This window comes from Schistocerca americana, chromosome 2 (assembly GCF_021461395.2).
Source record: "Schistocerca americana isolate TAMUIC-IGC-003095 chromosome 2, iqSchAmer2.1, whole genome shotgun sequence".
NCBI lineage: Eukaryota > Metazoa > Arthropoda > Insecta > Orthoptera > Acrididae > Schistocerca > Schistocerca americana.
The window spans coordinates 399,952,971-399,971,302 of NC_060120.1; positions in this window are offsets into that span (position 1 = coordinate 399,952,971).

An 18,332-nucleotide genomic window follows, 5' to 3' on the forward strand; every position below is an offset into this window, starting at 1 on the left:
TGTTACCTGACTTGTTTAAAAGGGATGAACTCATTTCAAAGTATGAGACCTGCTTTAAGCACAATGACTCGAATGCGCGATGTCAGATTGGTGGACCACCATCAATGTCCGTTATCCCACTTTAGTTAAAGCTTTGAAGCAACATGATACTCTGTTTCTGTGACTCGTATGGCGCTTAATTTGTTATTAAAGTGTTTGATTGTTTCAAGTGAACTCAAAATGCCGACGAGGAATTGTTCGTTCCAAGAAAAATATTCAAATGAATGGTTCTTCACAACACGAGGGGTCGTGACTATGAAGCAGGATGTGTAATTTCTAAGTGTTATTGTTGATAAGGGACAAAGATCTGATATTGTAGAGGAAAGACGGTGCGAAATTGTGACTTAGTGTGTTTCAGTTAGAGATGGGCAAAACTGTTCTTTTCAGAGATTGGATCAGAACTGTTCACTCCCTGAAATGAATTAGCTCTTTTTCATGACTCACCACTCATTTACAATAGAGAATAAATGGAAGGCACATTGCCCTTTAAACTTGGTTTATTCCAGTACTATACCTGTATTTTGATATTATTTGATCCTATTTTGAAGTAACACACATAATGAGTAAGAATTTTGTATTGTTTATTGAAATTTCCACGATATGACAAAGTTTATGATTATTGATTTATTTTGCACTATCGTGGTTTTTTGGGTGATCGGAAAATGTTGTAACTTGAGATTTACATTAACAATATATTTGGCTATAATGTATTAAAATTTCATTAACCTCATACAAATACATCGCAAGCCATATATTTTTAATGTGAACGTTTCCTTCCGAAGACGTCTAAAATCGCAAAATCCGTACCAGAATAAGAAAAAAAAAATATAAATTTGACTGTAAAACGAAAGTGCTGCATTTAGCCTTACGCAGAATAAAACAAGAAAAATATTGGTGTATCACATTTTGCGATACGTTTATCGGTTCGCTCGTAATTAAAGCGTAAATTCGAGTGTCCATAATAAAAATCCTATAGTAAGAGGAGTCATCAGGAACCTAATCTAATCAGTTTAAACAAATAAAAATAAAATAAAAACAATTGATGTATACATAACATAATAATGTAATATACATAGCGGTATTACTACGAAGAACAATATCCAGTAGGGACGAACTCCGATGCAGAGGCGCTGAGTCGAGCAGGTCGAGCAGCGAGCTGTATTACTGCGTGAGCTGAGACCGCAGAGACCAGAGTGACACCTGAGTCGCTTTGCTCAAAGCTCTGGCTAGAGTCGAGAACGGTGGGGTGAGCGTTGAGCGGGCGAGTTCCGAGGGTGGGGGGAGCGGTGAACTCACCCGCTCCGAGACAAATCGTCCGTTCTCTTGCGAACAGGTTGTTGCAAGTAGTTCCTATGTTATCCGCTAGGTGGCTCTCTGTCCTGTTGCTCGCATCAACTGCCCAGAGGGCAGGACGTGCGACTGAAACGATCGCCGACAGAGTGCGATGCGAAGTTAAGCTGCGCCAGACACTGGCTGCACGTGGCAGACGACGCACAGAGACGGCACGGCATATGTGAAACACAAAATCCAATGGGGCACTGCACAATGCAGGCAGCCAAGGTAGAAGCAGGGCAGAGGCCGGCGCTGGCTGTGTTGTGTGGCGTGCACTGTGCTCTGACCAGCAGTGGCGCTGCTGATATGCTCCGTCTCTCTCTCTCTCTCTCTCTCTCTCTCTCTCTCTCTGCCGTGGGAAACGTTTGGAGCTACCGTTCTTTTTTTCTGAATCACTAATTGTTCACTCCTTTGAAAGATTCAGCTCTATGAATTAGTTCAAGAGCGGATCCCCCATCTCTAGTTTCAGTGCGCGATGCGCCAGCCTCACGGCAAACGGCGGACGAAGGCTGGCCGGCGCGTTATGCAGGTGAGACAAGTTTTGCAACGGGCGTCAGTATGTGTGTACGGGCGCGGCAGCCATCAGAACACAGCATTAGCAGAATTACGCAGGCGCGGGCCGCGTGTGGCACGGTTGCCTTAGCCAACTCATCGAGAATCTTCTAGTAAACACGCCCCGCCGCGTAATCGACGGATTCAGCAGCGGTCTGCACTATTTAAGGGCATCAGAGGTGGGCGTCGGCATTCGGTTCGACCGACTGGGCATTCAGTCGCTGTCACGGCGTTGTCATCAGTGACGCTGTCTCCGAGGACCGGTCGGTGGGGGGCGTTGCCCGCTGCTGCATCAGCGGCTCCCTGCGTCGTCACGAGCCGCTGCATCTGCGAGCTGGGCCGTGCCTCGTGCCGCTAACCTCCTACCACCTGCGCAGACGCTGACCGAGTGTGGCGTCGCGTTCCCCGGGGCTGCGTGCATCAGCACGTATCCACCACGACACGAGCGGTGGGGCTGAGCTATCAGAAAATGTATTGGGAGAACCAACAATAAAAAGGAAGATTGCCAAAAACAGCCACCTTCTTCCACCCAGCCACGCCCTACACCCCCAACCACCTCACCCACTCCGGTTATCCTATTACAATATTTAGGATCGTTTAGCTAATGTATAGTATAAATAAAACCTGCTCTCTGGAAGCACTCAAGGAAATGGAGAGTTACTTTGTTTCAAATTCATTCAAACACGGTCAATTAATAACAGCAGCGAAATCATCAGTGTGCTGTCATACCGTTATGATCATCATGTCTTTGAAATCAGTGAACTATACTTTCATGCTAAGCTCAAACCTTTTTAATGTTTATGAAGCCGCAAAAAAAAGTAACGTTGGGCACAACAAAACCAACAGCAATTGTGAATTAAATGTTAGCACCTGACACTGTCAAACAAATACACAATGATTTTTCAGAGTTCCGTATTTTTGGTGTAGCTGCATCTGTTCGCAACTAAAAGCGGATTTTGCTCCAATCTTTCTCTTTCTTAAGCTTAAGAAAAGTGACCCACTTTGTCCCCACTTTTTTAAGCTTAAGAAATGTAACCGTCTTTGCCCCCATTTCTCCTTCCCAAATTATGTTCATTTTCAGTCATATTGAGAGAAATGCCCCAGTTTGTCAGACAGAAATTATGGCAAACCTGAATACATAAAAAGCTGAGTGTATAGCTATCGCTAAATGGGGAGGCAATTACCTACATTTAATCTTTCATTCGGTTTTGTCAAATAGCAAAAAAACCCAGAACCAGCAGGACACAGACACCGATTTGTCCAGCATTCTCAGCTTGGCACTGACCTGTCCAGCACGTTCAGACCAGCATTCATCTACACACCTCTCTCCCTGCTCTCTGGTATGGACAACCTCCCCTGAGGTAGTCTACAATATCGGAGTGTTTGTCTGTTGACATTTACTCCACAAATATAAGATAAAATTGACTGAGATTAAAAGGATTGGATAAAACTTGTCTGAGTTCGACAGGATAAAATACTATGGGTGCTAGGAAACTAACGGTGCGAGGAAGAGGAATGTTTGTTCTTCTTCTTCTGCTTACTCTTGGAATAGCAGCGATTATGCGTTGCTAGTCATACTAGGTAAAAATAGGGAAGCGGTTTATGAGGTCCAAGTCCCTCTTAGGAACCACCGCATTCAGTCATAAGGCTTGTGTGGTACAGGAGGTTTAGGAACACTGGAATCGGTAAAAGGGTAGGGGGTATTGTGATGTGCGTAAGTCTTGTCATGCAGTAATTCTGCGACCATCTTCAGTAGTCCTGGCACAGTCATCTCTGTCTCTGATGGAGGCGTATTGACTACCTCTTCTGTGTCCTGGTCTTGGAAGGGCGCAGCAGTTCTGTCTTCATCTCCCAGCAGCAGCTGTTCCGCCTTGTCCTCGGGAGGGCGGGCGGGCGGTTCCATGTCTTTGGCCACGTCATCCGTGTTGCTGGTGGAGCAGGCTCGGAATCTTGTTTCCGCAGGCCCTCTCCTTTCGAGGAGGGGGCAGACATCTCTATCGCCACCTCCGTGGGCACACCCACAGAGCCCTGCGTTGCCGCAGGAGCCGGGAGAGCGTCCGTCTGCGTGGCGATGGTGGCAGTTGTAATGTCTCGCCCCTTGCGAGATTTGCAGGCCAGCGACTCACGGAGATGCGCGAGCTGAAGGCGTACCTCGTCCACCTCAGCCCGAAGTGCAGCCCTCTCCTCTGCCATGGCAGATTTGAGACCAGCAACTGCGTTGGCGACAGCATCATAGACCTAGAGAATGCTGTCAGGGGTGCAGCAGCCCTTCTCTCACGCCAACGCCGGCAGAGGTGCCGATGGTGTGATGCGCGAGCAGGGCATTTACCGCATATTGGTCCATTTCCCCCTCCTCTTGCGTGGTGATTGGCCGTCGAAGTGTGTGCCGCCCCTTCCCGCGGCCACAGCTCTCGAGATAACTGCAGCCACGGTAGTTGGCGGCGTGTGCGCCGTGCACAATTCAAACACGCGAGTACGCCGGTGCAGTCCGCGGGGAAGTGCCCCAGCTTCTGACAGCGGAAGCACTGTACAGTCTTGCTGTCCAGCCCGAGCTCTTATCCCAGGAGGCTGACGATCGCGGCGACTAGTTCTCCTCGTCTTCCCTTCGGGCGTCCAGGCATGTTGATGCAGCGAGCAAGAGCAGCAGCGATGTGACCCGCAGTGAGTCAGCAGTGTCATCTACACGTGGATGCCGCGTTCCTATTGTCTCACCATGGGAAGTGGTGGTTGGAGGGGACGGAGAATTATAAAGGCCACCCCACCCCCAGTAGCCCTTATTCTGTCGTCAACCCCCGTAGTGTCAGGGCGATTGTCTTGTTATTGCTCGTGTGCGTTAATCGTTATTTTGGTTTATTTAACATGAAGCATTCAGTGGCATCAAGCGCCATCGATTGTGCCAGTGGTGGCAAACGGCAGAGGTCGTTGGAGCAGGATGGACAATTAGCCGTGAGTACAGACACAGATCGATAACTGTAACTTTTCTCTTCCACTAAGAATTTCCTAGTATTGAATGCATTTCTTCTGAATTAATGCTGTAGTGCAACAGCAGAGACAGTGGCAGCAGCTGCTATTTTTCACTAAGAATTTCGTATTGAATATTGTTTCAGCATGTATCCAGCGGCTAATACAGGCGGCTGAGAGGCGACAGCAGCAGCAACAGCGGCAGCAGTGGCAGCAACACCAATGGCAGCAGCTACACCTGCAGGAGCAGCAACAACAGTGGCTGCAGCTGCACCAGCAGCAGCATCAATGGCAGTGACAGCAGCAGCATCTGCAGCAGCAGCAGCATCAATGGCAATGGCAGCAGTAGCAGCAGCTGCTGCAGCAGCACCAGCATCAGCGGCAGTGGCAGCAGCAGCAGCTGCAGTAGCAGCAGCATCAACGGCAGTGGGAGCAGCAGCAGCTGCTGCTGCTGCTGCTGCAGTGCAGAAACTGCAGCAGCAGTGGCAGAAACTGCAGCAGTAGTAATATCATCGTAAGTAGTATATATACTTTTCATCGAATACGTCATACATTGAGGTTGTTGTAAATGATTTCGAGGGACCAAAATCGATAGATATTATTTTTTTCACTAAGAATTTCGTATTTTTCAGTATTTGTCGTGCACACGTAGTTCCTTTCTAAAAATTTCGTCGTTTACGTGACACATCGTTGCTGTCGTAAATGATTTCGAGTAACAAACTCGACAAAACGTTACTTCTTTTCTATTCACGAAGAATTTCGTATTATATATATATATATATATATATATATATATATATATATATATATATATATAATACGAAGTTCTTCGTATATATATTCTTATATATATATATATATATATATATATATATATATATATATATATATATATATATATATATATATATACCTATATATAATACGATATATATATATATATATATATATATATATATATATATATATATATACACTCCTGGAAATTGAAATAAGAACACCGTGAATTCATTGTCCCAGGAAGGGGAAACTTTATTGACACATTCCTGGGGTCAGAAACATCACATGATCACACTGACAGAACCACAGGCACATAGACACAGGCAACAGAGCATGCACAATGTCGGCACTAGTACAGTGTATATCCACCTTTCGCAGCAATGCAGGCTGCTATTCTCCCATGGAGACGATCGTAGAGATGCTGGATGTAGTCCTGTGGAACGGCTTGCCATGCCATTTCCACCTGGCGCCTCAGTTGGACCAGCGTTCGTGCTGGACGTGCAGACCGCATGAGACGACGCTTCATCCAGTCCCAAACATGCTCAATGGGGGACAGATCCGGAGATCTTGCTGGCCAGGGTAGTTGACTTACACCTTCTAGAGCACGTTGGGTGGCACGGGATACATGCGGATGTGCATTGTCCTGTTGGAACAGCAAGTTCCCTTGCCGGTCTAGGAATGGTAGAACGATGGATTCGATGACAGTTTGGATGTACCGTGCACTATTCAGTGTCCCCTCGACGATCACCAGTGGTGTACGGCCAGTGTAGGAGATCGCTCCCCACACCATGATGCCGGGTGTTGCCCCTGTGTGCCTCGGTCGTATGCAGTCCTGATTGTGGCGCTCACCTGCACGGCGCCAAACACGCATACGACCATCATTGGCACCAAGGCAGAAGCGACTCTCATCGCTGAAGACGACACGTCTCCATTCGTCCCTCCATTCACGCCTGTCGCGACACCACTGGAGGCGGGCTGCACGATGTTGGGGCGTGAGCGGAAGACGGCCTAACGATGTGCGGGACCGTAGCCCAGCTTCATGGAGACGGTTGTGAATGGTCCTCGCCGATACCCCAGGAGCAACAGTGTCCCTAATTTGCTGGGAAGTGGCGGTGCGGTCTCCTACGGCACTGCGTAGGATCCTACGGTCTTGGCGTGCATCCGTGCGTCGCTGCGGTCAGGTCCCAGGTCGACGGGCACGTGCACCTTCCACCGACCACTGGCGACAACATCGATGTACTGTGGAGACCTCACGCCCCACGTGTTGAGTAATTCGGCGGTACGTCCACCCGGCCTCCCGCATGCCCACTATACTCCCTCGCTCAAAGTCCGTCAACTGCACATACGGTTCACGTCCACGATGTCGCGGCATGCTACCAGTGTTAAAGACTGCGATGGAGCTCCGTATGCCACGGCAAACTGGCTGACACTGACGGCGGCGGTGCACAAATGCTGCGCAGCTAGCGCCATTCGACGGCCAACGCCGTGGTTCCTGGTGTGTCCGCTGTGCCGTGCGTGTGATCATTGCTTGTACAGCCCTCTCGCAGTGTCCGGAGCAAGTATGGTGGGTCTGACACACCGGTGTCAATGTGTTCTTTTTTCCATTTCCAGGAGTGTATATTCACCCCCATAGTACTGTGCATATGTAGTATGTTGCTGTTTGACAAATATTTCGTTGTATACGTAATAAGGAGCAGACTCTTTATTGTAGATGATTTCCTGGTAGACATGGAGGGGTATGTGCTGAAGAAATGCAGGAGCCATCATAGATCTCATGTAAGTGTATATTCAAAAAAAAAAAATATTTTTCTTTCTGTAGTCCTTGTGTGTATGTGTTTTTATCATTAGATCGTTATGTTGTAAGTGATATAGGGGAGCTGGATCGAAGAATCCTCAGTGGTTCAGGCGAGGACGAAATGCCACAGTGGGTGGAGGAGATGGAGACAGACCTCGTCGGTGTGGGGAGGAGAGGGAGATGACAAGGAGCCAGAGCGAAATAGGTAATACGTACTCACTCTGCTTACAAATAATCAGTGTTCTTTCTTTCCTTGCAGACAGCAGCAGCGGGCCATGTCTGGAATGTTGTACTTAATTGTGTTCATTATTCTTTCTGTCTTCTAGAACGGAGGCATCTGTGGAACATTTTCCAAAATTCACCATGGCTCGAGAAATGGGGGTGGCGAAATCTGTAACATCGAGACAGGCTCCTGTGTGGCATGCTCCGCAAGCAAGGGCGCCGCTAATCACCGCATGGAAAGCCACTGACGCCCCCGCTCCACTGGCGACCTTGGGCGAGACTCCCTCTGGCAAGGAGGTCAGGGCTGCAGCAGCTGGAATGCTCACACTGGCTCGATTCTGTAGCGTCTCCTCCTCCTCCTACTTTTCCTCTTCCACTATCCCGCCCTCGCTGATCTCGTGAGGTATGGCACATACCCCATAACGCATCACCGCCAGCAGCTTCATTTTAGTGAAAGACACCAGGTCAGTGACACCATACCACAGTTAGGATACGATTGCAGGCGCCTTTGAGGAGCCAATCTCGTTCACAAGGATCGAGAATCCAGCAGAAGGGTATCACGAACCTGTCGAGTTTCTGAGAGTGTGCCTTCATGTCATGGAAATGCATTTCTTCAAAGTAGTTAATTATCTGTGCTATCCCACCATTAAATGCAGTGCATTGCTCTGCATGGAACTGTCGCACCCCCTCAAAGATAGTTCCGGCATTGAAGAGCCAGCCTTAATTCTCTTTTTGGGGGGGAAATAGGATGATAACGCGGAGCACATAAATCACCGAGCGGTTTCGTGAATCCACCCTAAGCGCTATATTGGACCAGTTTTCCAAGATCGAAGTTAGGGCGTCAGCTAAAACACTAGGCTGAGTACTACACCTGGACATCTATGCAAATGTCTAAGTTCCAGTAAATGGAAGGTCTAGCCACATAGAACTACCTAAAGATATAGCTAATAAGAGGGCATGCATTAATGTCGAAAACAGAAAGGATCGGTCTTGTTTTGCATGGTCAATCATGGCTTGTGAGAGAAATTACACAAAAGATCGACTGTGTACAGGTAAATACCATGTACCTAAAGATACTACCCCTGGAGGGTAAAACTTTGACGGTATCGAGTTTCTCATCAGGAACCAGGACATACCTAAATTTGAGCTGCAGAATACTGGAATATCGGTTCTTCTTTGTGGCCTGGAGAAGAAAAGCGAGCCAGATAAGCATGACAGACATATAGTCATCGGCCCCCTCCATTTCTCAAAATTTGCCCGTGAGTGTAAGAGCCATATAAACATGCTCTTATTCTCTGATGAGGAAAATAAGGAGAAAGGCAATTATCATTATGTCTGGATGAAAGAAGACATGTCCTCACCCCTATTTTCTCAACTGAATAAGAGTAAAAAGCATATTTGCTTAAAGTGCCTGAATTATTTTACCTCAGACACGTTATTAGCAGTAGATTGTGCTTCCAAGGACCTGGCGCATGTTATTACGCTTATTGAGGAAAACATATTCATAAAGTTTAAAAATTCTCACCATCAGGAGCAATGCCATTTTGTAGTGTACACCGATATTCAATGCCTCCTCCCTCCCCTGACCTGCTGTGAATGTGACTCAGTAGGGTGATTTTGTATGTTCTGGGACACTAGGACAATTTTGTGAAAAATAAAAAGTTGCTCGTTAACACTCGTAATTTTTCATTTTTCATAAAATTATCCCAATCTCCCAGAACATACAAAATCATCCTACTTTCCCTTTACCTAATAATAATATAATATAATAAAATAATATAATAATAGCTATAATAAAAAATCATTTATTTTACATACATTTCACATTGAGGAACATAATAAAATAATTAAAATGAATCAGTTAACAATGTACATTATTTTAAAAAATCGTCTTGTGAATGTAAGTAAATAATTAAAATGTATTAGTTAATAAAATAAATAATTAAAATGTATTAGTTAACAAAAGTAAATAATTAAAATGAACCAATTAATAAAAGTAAATTATATTTAAAATTTTCATTCTTATTTTTTCTATCTTTGTTAAAATGTTTCAGAAATGTGTATAAGTATGAAGTTAACACTTTTATTAATTTTTTAAGCTTTTCATTCATCTATACAGAAGCAAATATTTATAATTAAAAATTTTCGGTAAGTAATCTATGTTGTGCATCATATGTAACATTCTTTTTACCATACATAATTACACAAGCAAGTGTATCATTTGGAATTTTATCATTAAAAGTTGCACAAAGTTTCATAGTTGCTTTTTTGTAGTTACAACATTCTTTCTTTGTGTCATATTAATTACATAAATTGGATAATTATTTATAAAACTAAATGAACTAACATCAATATCTGATTTTAGTAAAGTAATTCGTTTAAAACCTTAAAATGCATCATATGCTTTTAGAGTTATTTGGCAGATTAATATTCCACTTTTCTTGAGGAAATACTTCATTTCTACCATTTTTTTAAAATAAACATTCTATAGTTTAACATGATCAAGTAATGGGGAATCAACTAGTTGATGATTTTTACGATTTGTCTGAAATACAACAAAAACAAAATATGGCATATCAAATTCTGTGGAGTTATAGTAATTTGTAATATCTAGTTCAAAACTGTTTTTATTAGATATACCAGCAACTTCTTCTGTTTGAAGTTCATAAAAAGAAGTAGATATTTTCGGATTTTTAAGAATATTTTCACATTGTTGAAGTTCGTAAACTGGTTCATATTTAACAACGGGTAAACAAATATCAATACATTCTATAACAACTTTACCTTCTTTAGAAAGAGTATCTTTTATTTCAATTCCAGCATCATTTTCATCGGACCAACAAAGAATTACGTCTCCAGAAGATGAACAACTTGTAAAAATTACAGTTAAATTTCATTCCCACATAATTTCTTTATAATCTTTAAAAAATCCACCAAGTAATGATAATGGATAAAGTATTTCATTTCTTTTATTATTATATTTCTTCTGTATTAATTATATGTCCCTCTAAACTTATTTTGTCAGTAACAGATGAAGTTAAATGTAATAAAACTGTTGGTGAAATAGAAGGATGTTCAATTCTAAATAAAATATTATTTCCTTACTTTATTGTTACAAAGTCAAACAATTTAGCTACATAATTATCAATTAATTTTTTATTTGATTTTCCATCGTAAGTTGGATAATCTGTTTCATCATTTCCAATAATACTAAAATTCATATACAGTTGTGGATGATTTGGATGAAGCCATCCATCTCCAATATTTATTTGAATTTCTGTATCTTTGTTAGGAACATTTAAATTAATTTTAGTTTTCTCATTCACAGGGAATGAGTAAAACTGATAACTTTAAATTTTATTCATGATTGTTTTAGCAATTACTTATTTATTAAGGAAAAAATTTATTACAATATTAAGATATTTCTAAAATAACTGTTATAGTAGCACCATTAAAGACAGTTAAATTATCATTTTCATCAGTTATAGTAACTACTAAATCTTGAATTGTATCAAAAATAGGAACATTTACAGGATATTTTGGTTCATAAATTATTAGTCCACCAAACTCTGCATTATGTTTAAATGAAGCAATAATATTAGTTTCTTTGTGAAAATGGTCATTATGTTTTACATACATTCCATCACCAAGATTAAAATTGGTATTTATTAATTGAAAAGGCATTATTTTAGGAACATATTTAACTACAGATTTTTCATTAGGTAAAATAACTTGATTATTAAAACCAAGTAAACTTCCTATGCTATCTTCTATATCCATATCCAATTTTACATCACATTCAATAGTTATTCTGTTTAATAGTTCATCTGGTTTAATATGTACATTAGGATTTTTCGAATGAAAATTTTTTTCTTACATTTTTAAAACTATATTGACTTGAGGAATTTCTATCGTTTCTCCATCACAATAAAGATTATTATTTTTTGTTGCAATATTTGGAGTTAAAAAATTTGAATAAAACCCAACTAATGAAACAATAGAATAACTATCATGTATTGGAACAGTTAATCTTTTTCTGGGTATTGAAGATTTATCACTAAGTTGAAATAATCTACTCATTTACTACTGCAAAAAAATTGTTAAATATATGAACAAGACAGATTGGGAACCAAACATCGTAACTTTTTACCAAATCCTAATAGATGTGCAATAAATGGACCAAGTGGTTGTGGAAAAACAACATTAATGATTGATAATTATATTTTAGCTCCAGGATGGTTAAATTGAAATAAAATTAAACATTTATATATTTATTCAAAAAGTTTAGAACAAACAAAGTATCAAGAATTTAAAAATAATGTAAAAAAATTGAAGATAAAATTAATGAAAACATTGTTAATTTATTGAAAATAATGGAGAAATTAGTCCATTTGATGAATGTGAAGAAAATTCCATTGTTGTATTTGATGACTTCATTCTAGAAATTCAAGAAATAGTAAGAGAATATTTTACTAGAGGCAGACACAAAGGTATGGATTGCTTTTACTAGCTAAAACTTATTCAAAAATACCAAAACAGTTGGTCAGAGATAACCTAATTTTTTAAAATGTCCTCAGACAAGATGATACAGATATAAATCATATGTATCATGAATTTGTTGGTGGAGATTTAAAGTTCGATAATTTTAAAGACATGTAGGAAATGTTGGAATAATGGGTTTGGATTTTTCACAATAGATATGTCTAGAATATCAACTAATGGTAAGTTTATAAATAAAACACATTTCTTAAACTCATAAACATTAAACATAAACTTAAACGTAAATGTAAAGGTTAAACATAAACGTTAAAAGTAAATATAAACATAAACATTAAACATAAAGATAACCAATGTTTTTTCTTCCTTAATAAATGTTTTCAAAGTTTGATGAGGAAGTTGTTAAAAAAGCTAAACAAAATCAAAAGAAAGTTGAAGAATTAAAAGAACAATTTAAGGTTTGGAAAAAGCAACCAAGAACAGAATATGAGAAATATAAAAAGGAAGATAACCTGTTACTGATGCTATTGAAAAAGTAAAACAAGGTATTGAAGGTTTCGGTTTTGAAAGCAATTGAACAAAATAGAGAAGTTGAAAAACAAATGATTCCATATCATCATCATATAGAAGATTGTGGAGATTTGTCACTAATTAAACCGTTAACACATTGGTCTGATGATATTCCTGGAAAATATGATTATACATTAAGTGAATCAGAAATTCAAGACATACTTAATAAATATCAACAAAAAAAAAGAATCAAATATCAAGAAGAAAAGGAATCAAGTAATTGTCAAAACAAAACTAAAAAGATAAATGAAACTAAAAAGATAAATGTTAGTGAAAGAATGTTAAAGTATATAAATCATAGTGAGGATAAAGTATTTGGTTTAAAGCCTGTTGGTATGTTTAAATATATCGGTAAATTACGTGTTGAATTTAATGGTGATAAACTAACAATTGGTGAAAAAATGTATGAAGGTACAGTTGGGTTAACGAGACTTTTAACTTAATAACAAATTACTATAGATGATTTAAATGAAAAGTTTAATAGTTTAGATATATCAAATTATGAAGAAATATTATTAAATACAGGAGCATTATATTATGATAATTATCCATATAAAATAAAATCAGTCAAAGGTAAGAAATATTTATATTTAATTAAACCAATTATTGAAGATTGTTTTCCAAACTTAAGAAGAAAATCAACTATAGATTCTTCAGATTTTAGTTCCTATGATAAACAAAAATAGGCGAACGTTTAGTTAAAAAATGTACAGATAAATCAATTGGAAGTGTTTGGATGAATGATGTTAGACAATTAATTGATAAATTGGCAGTAATTCCTGGTGAAGAATTAGCAGGAAGTAAAAATTATCACAATGAAAAAGTTAGTATTGCACAAATGTTAACAAATAAATTTAGCGTTTTTATAACTGATAATCCAAAAGGAATTACTTATTTATTAAGATTTTTTAATAATCTTCCACATAGATTTTGGAAAAGTAATAAACATGGTAAAGGATTAGTCGATTGTGTTTTAAATAATGTTCCGTTGCCTGAGATGCAGGTACCAGGATATAATTACTGTGGACCGTTTACTAAACTTGAAGAAAGATTAGCTAAAGCTGATAAAACCTAAAATCCATTAGATGAAGCTTGTAAAAAACATGATATTGCATCTAGAGATAATAAAGATGTACAAACTAGACATGAAGCAGATAAACGACTTCAGTTAGCCACAAAAGAAAGAATGCATGCAAGTGATGACAGTTTGAAAGAGAAAATTTAACAACAGCAGTTAGAGGTATTATGTATGGTATATGGAAACTAAGTATGGGAATTGATGTTGATGCAAATGGTTGAGGAATAAAAAAAATCTTTAAAGTATATAAAAAATCTTTATTAAATTTTTAACTATATAAATTAATCACTTTACAATTGATTATACTTTGCTACCCTGTGGCAAAACAAAACCAAAGTCAATTAAATTAAAGTTTGATAATGAACAATTAAATGCAATCGAACCATTTTTAGCAGATCTTCAAACAAGAGAGAAAGAAAAGAAAGTTGGTGGAAATTTACTTGTTACATTAGCTATTCCTGTTGTTAAAAAAATTATTGACTATTTCACAAAAAAGAAAGATGGTAAAGGATTAACACAACATGAATGCGGATTTTTACCATATTTATTAGCTGCATTACCTTATTTAGTAACAATTGATTCATTAACTGTTGTCTCTACAGAAAATGCAAATGCAGTTACAAATAAGAAGAAACATGATAAAGAATTAGGGGAACAAAAAAGACATAGCTTAGAAATGAAAAAGAAAGGAGGAAATGGAATAAAGAAAACAAAAAAATTCGAAAAAATATTTGATAAATATCTTAATGCATTAAGTAATTTTGATATAGAAGAACTTACTAAACAATTAAAAATGAAACACTTTCGTGGTGTAATCATGATTGATGAATTAGCAAATAAACCAATGATACACATTGAATTTTGTTATTTTAAAAATGAAAATAAAAAGTTGTTTTTGTTTCATTTGGTGGTAATATACCAAAAAAATTAATTAATTATTTAGGAAAAGATGAATTATATTACAATACAGGAAGTATTGATGGAGAAATATGGGGTCATTAATGTTTATACATTATAAAATTACTATGTGATAATTATAATTTTTAATGATATTGTAGATTTAATAAATGGACATTTTTGTAAGTAAGATACATTTATTTAAACAAAATGAACAATTAGTTAATATATTATATTGAATTTAGAAAAAATTAAAAAATTGAAAATAATATTATACAACTACAATCATCAATAGATCGAAATGGAACTAATGCAATTAAACAATTTCAAAATGAATTTAATGTTATTTTTGAAATAACTAAAGGATATATTGGTTTTGAGAATAGAAGACTTCCTAATGTAAATGATCCAATTGATGAAAAAGATGTAGTTAACAAATAATACTTAGAAAAGGAATATGTTAAAAAACCTGAATACACAAGAATTTTGACACAGTTCAAAAATTATTGTACCAAAAAAGACATAGAAAAAGCTTTTTCAGATCATTTTTCAAAAGTAGATTTAACTCCATACTTAGAACAGTTAAGTAATCTTAAAGAAAATGTATATGATAAACAAATAATTGAATTTACTATTCCAAAAGCTGATGAGCTAAAAATGTTCAATTTTGAATATATTTTCATACTTAAAAGGATTATTCTTCATGGTAAACATACAAACAGATATTTAAACCTTAATGATTTTGATGTGTCAGTAAGTGCAGAGAGTGGGACATATCAAATAAATGATACTAGTCAATCAACACCAGTACACACATCAAGAATTTTATTTGTAGAATTAAAAAATTCTGTTAAATATTCTGTTAAAACTTGTCCAGTTGATGTAAAGTTAATTATATTTGGTGACATAATTTAAAATTATCTATATAAATGGAAAATCATTGTTCACATTACTATCACATTTATTGTTTAAAGTGTAAACAGGTTACTGATACACATAATCCACATAGAGCATTAACTAAAAATGGAAGAAAAAGCATTGAAGGTCTTTGGACAATGAGTAAAAGTAAAAAGAGTAAATTTATTTAAAAAATTGTAAATGGTGAAGGCCTAAATAATAATATTATTTGTGAAAATATAATTAATGAACTACATAAACCAATTAGATAGAATTTTAAAAGAAGCAATGGTTTATGACAAGCTGATCTAGTAGAGATGGATTCATTAATTTGAAAGGAATTTTTAAAATAAACAAAGGATATAAATATTTATTAACTTTTATCGATTTTTCTCAAAATTTACTTGGACAATTCTAGTTAAAGATAAAACAGGTTAGCATTAGTTGGTGCTTTTCAAAAAAAATTATAATTAGAAAAACAAATAATTTACAAACACATAATGGTAAAGAATTCTATAACAAAGAATTTAAAGAATTAATGAAGAAATATAACATTAATCATTATTCACCTTTTTCAGAATTAAAAGCATCTGTTGTTGAACTATTTAACAGAACACTTAAAGAAAAGGCATGGAAGAAATTTGCTCTACAAGGAAATTATAAATGGTTAAATTTAGTTAAAGATCTAATTGATAAATACAGTGATACAAAACATTCTACAATAAAAATGAAACAAATAGATGTAAATGAAAAAAATATAAATGTAAGTAACATTGTATCTAATGAAACAACTAAATTAAAAAAAAAGTGATGAAGTGAGAATTAGTAAACTTAAAGGTCTATTTGAAAAAGGATATGCAGCTAATTGGTCAACTGAAATATTTGAAATTGAAAATGTTACTTATTCTGATCCAGTTACATTTAAATTAAAAGATATAAAAGGTAATTTTTATGAACAAGAACTACAGAAAACACAATTTCAAGATGTATACTTAGTTGAAAAAGTTTTAAAAAAGAAAGATAATAAAGTTTATGTTAAATGGTTATATTTTGATAATTCACACAATAGTTGGGTAAATAAAGATAAAGTAATTTTATAGTAGTTCAGTTTGGTGAAGACCAATTATATCATTAATACATTGTTCTTGTGTATAGTTATCCAAAATACTGAAATAGTTCAGATGACAGACAATCCATAAATTTTCTTTCATTCGTCGATACAGATTTATTGAATTAGGATTATAATTCAATCTGAACATTTCTTCACAATTTGGATGTCTATATTCGATTTTAGATAGTTGTATCTGTAAATTTTTCGTTGAGTTCTACTGACATAAAAGTTATAATCATATTCATCATCAAATAATTTTAAAAAAATGAATGTTGGTCTTAAACTGTCATCAATTGTTTTATGAACTACATGTGGTAATAAACTATTTGTTTCTTCATTTTTTTTGCCTATTATTTCTGAAGCAGTATTAACTGTTCCTCTCAAATTTTGAATATGATCATCCTTCATTTTAATTCTATCATCTTTCGTTTTAATTCTGTCATCTTTTAATTGAATTATTTTTTGTTTCATTTATTCAATCCTTGTAGTTGTTGTATACAATAATCTCTGTGCTTTATTTTATCTTTGTAAAAAGTTTTATTTTTATATTCTCCATCTCTTCTAGTTATTCATAAAACTTCATGAGTAACCCAATATTCAAATTGTTTAGCTTCCTCTTTTTTGATTTTAAAATTACAGAATACAATCCATATTCATTGATGAGAATAGTTTGTTTATCATTTCTTGATGTGGGCTCAATACTTAAAATATTAGTAAAATTTGCTTTATCTTCTGAATCAACATGTTTAATTATTGCATCATTTGTGTTTTTGTATTCTAAAATCTCAGCAACATCTTTCGCTTTAAACCATGGATTATTCTTTTTATCAAGAATCATGAACACTTGCTTGTTGTTGTATGTAAGCTTGTTGTTGAGCAGATCTACAATCGATTCCATATATGAGAAATATTTTTATTAGTTTTGCAAAAAATAAATAGTAGCTGAAATTTGTAGTTTGTACTTATGATTCAATTAAATTGTAAATGAAAAAAACTTTATGTATTATATTATTTCAATTCTATTTAAATGTATATAGTTTTGTTATTACTGTTTGTGCATATAATAATAGCTGCACCAGGCTTAGAACTGCGAAAGAAAAAGGTAGTTAAAAATTTATTTGATTTTGGTTACTTAGATTTTTCACAAAAATCTGAAATAACACAAGTTAGGGATGAATTGTTAAGAGAACCATTAATGTTATTTCAACTAACACACAATCTTGAGGTTACTGGTGAATTAAATGAAGAAACTTTGCGTTTTATGAACAAACCTAGATGTGGGGTATAAGGTTCATTTGATACAAGTGATTGTCCAACAGATAATATATATGGTATTCCACAAGTAAAGGAAGGTAGAAGGTAGGAGACGAAGTACTGGCAGAAGTAAAGCTGTGAGGACAGGGTGTGAGTTGTGCTTGGGTAGCTCTGTTGGTAGAGCACTTGCCCGTGAAAGGCAAAGGTCCCGAGTTCGAGTCTCGGTCCGGCACACAGTTTTAATGTGCCATGAAGTTTCAATACTTTACATATTGTCTAATTTGTTTAAACAATATTCCATACACTGTAATCGATTTCCACCTATCAGTGTTTTCAGAAGGGAGGCT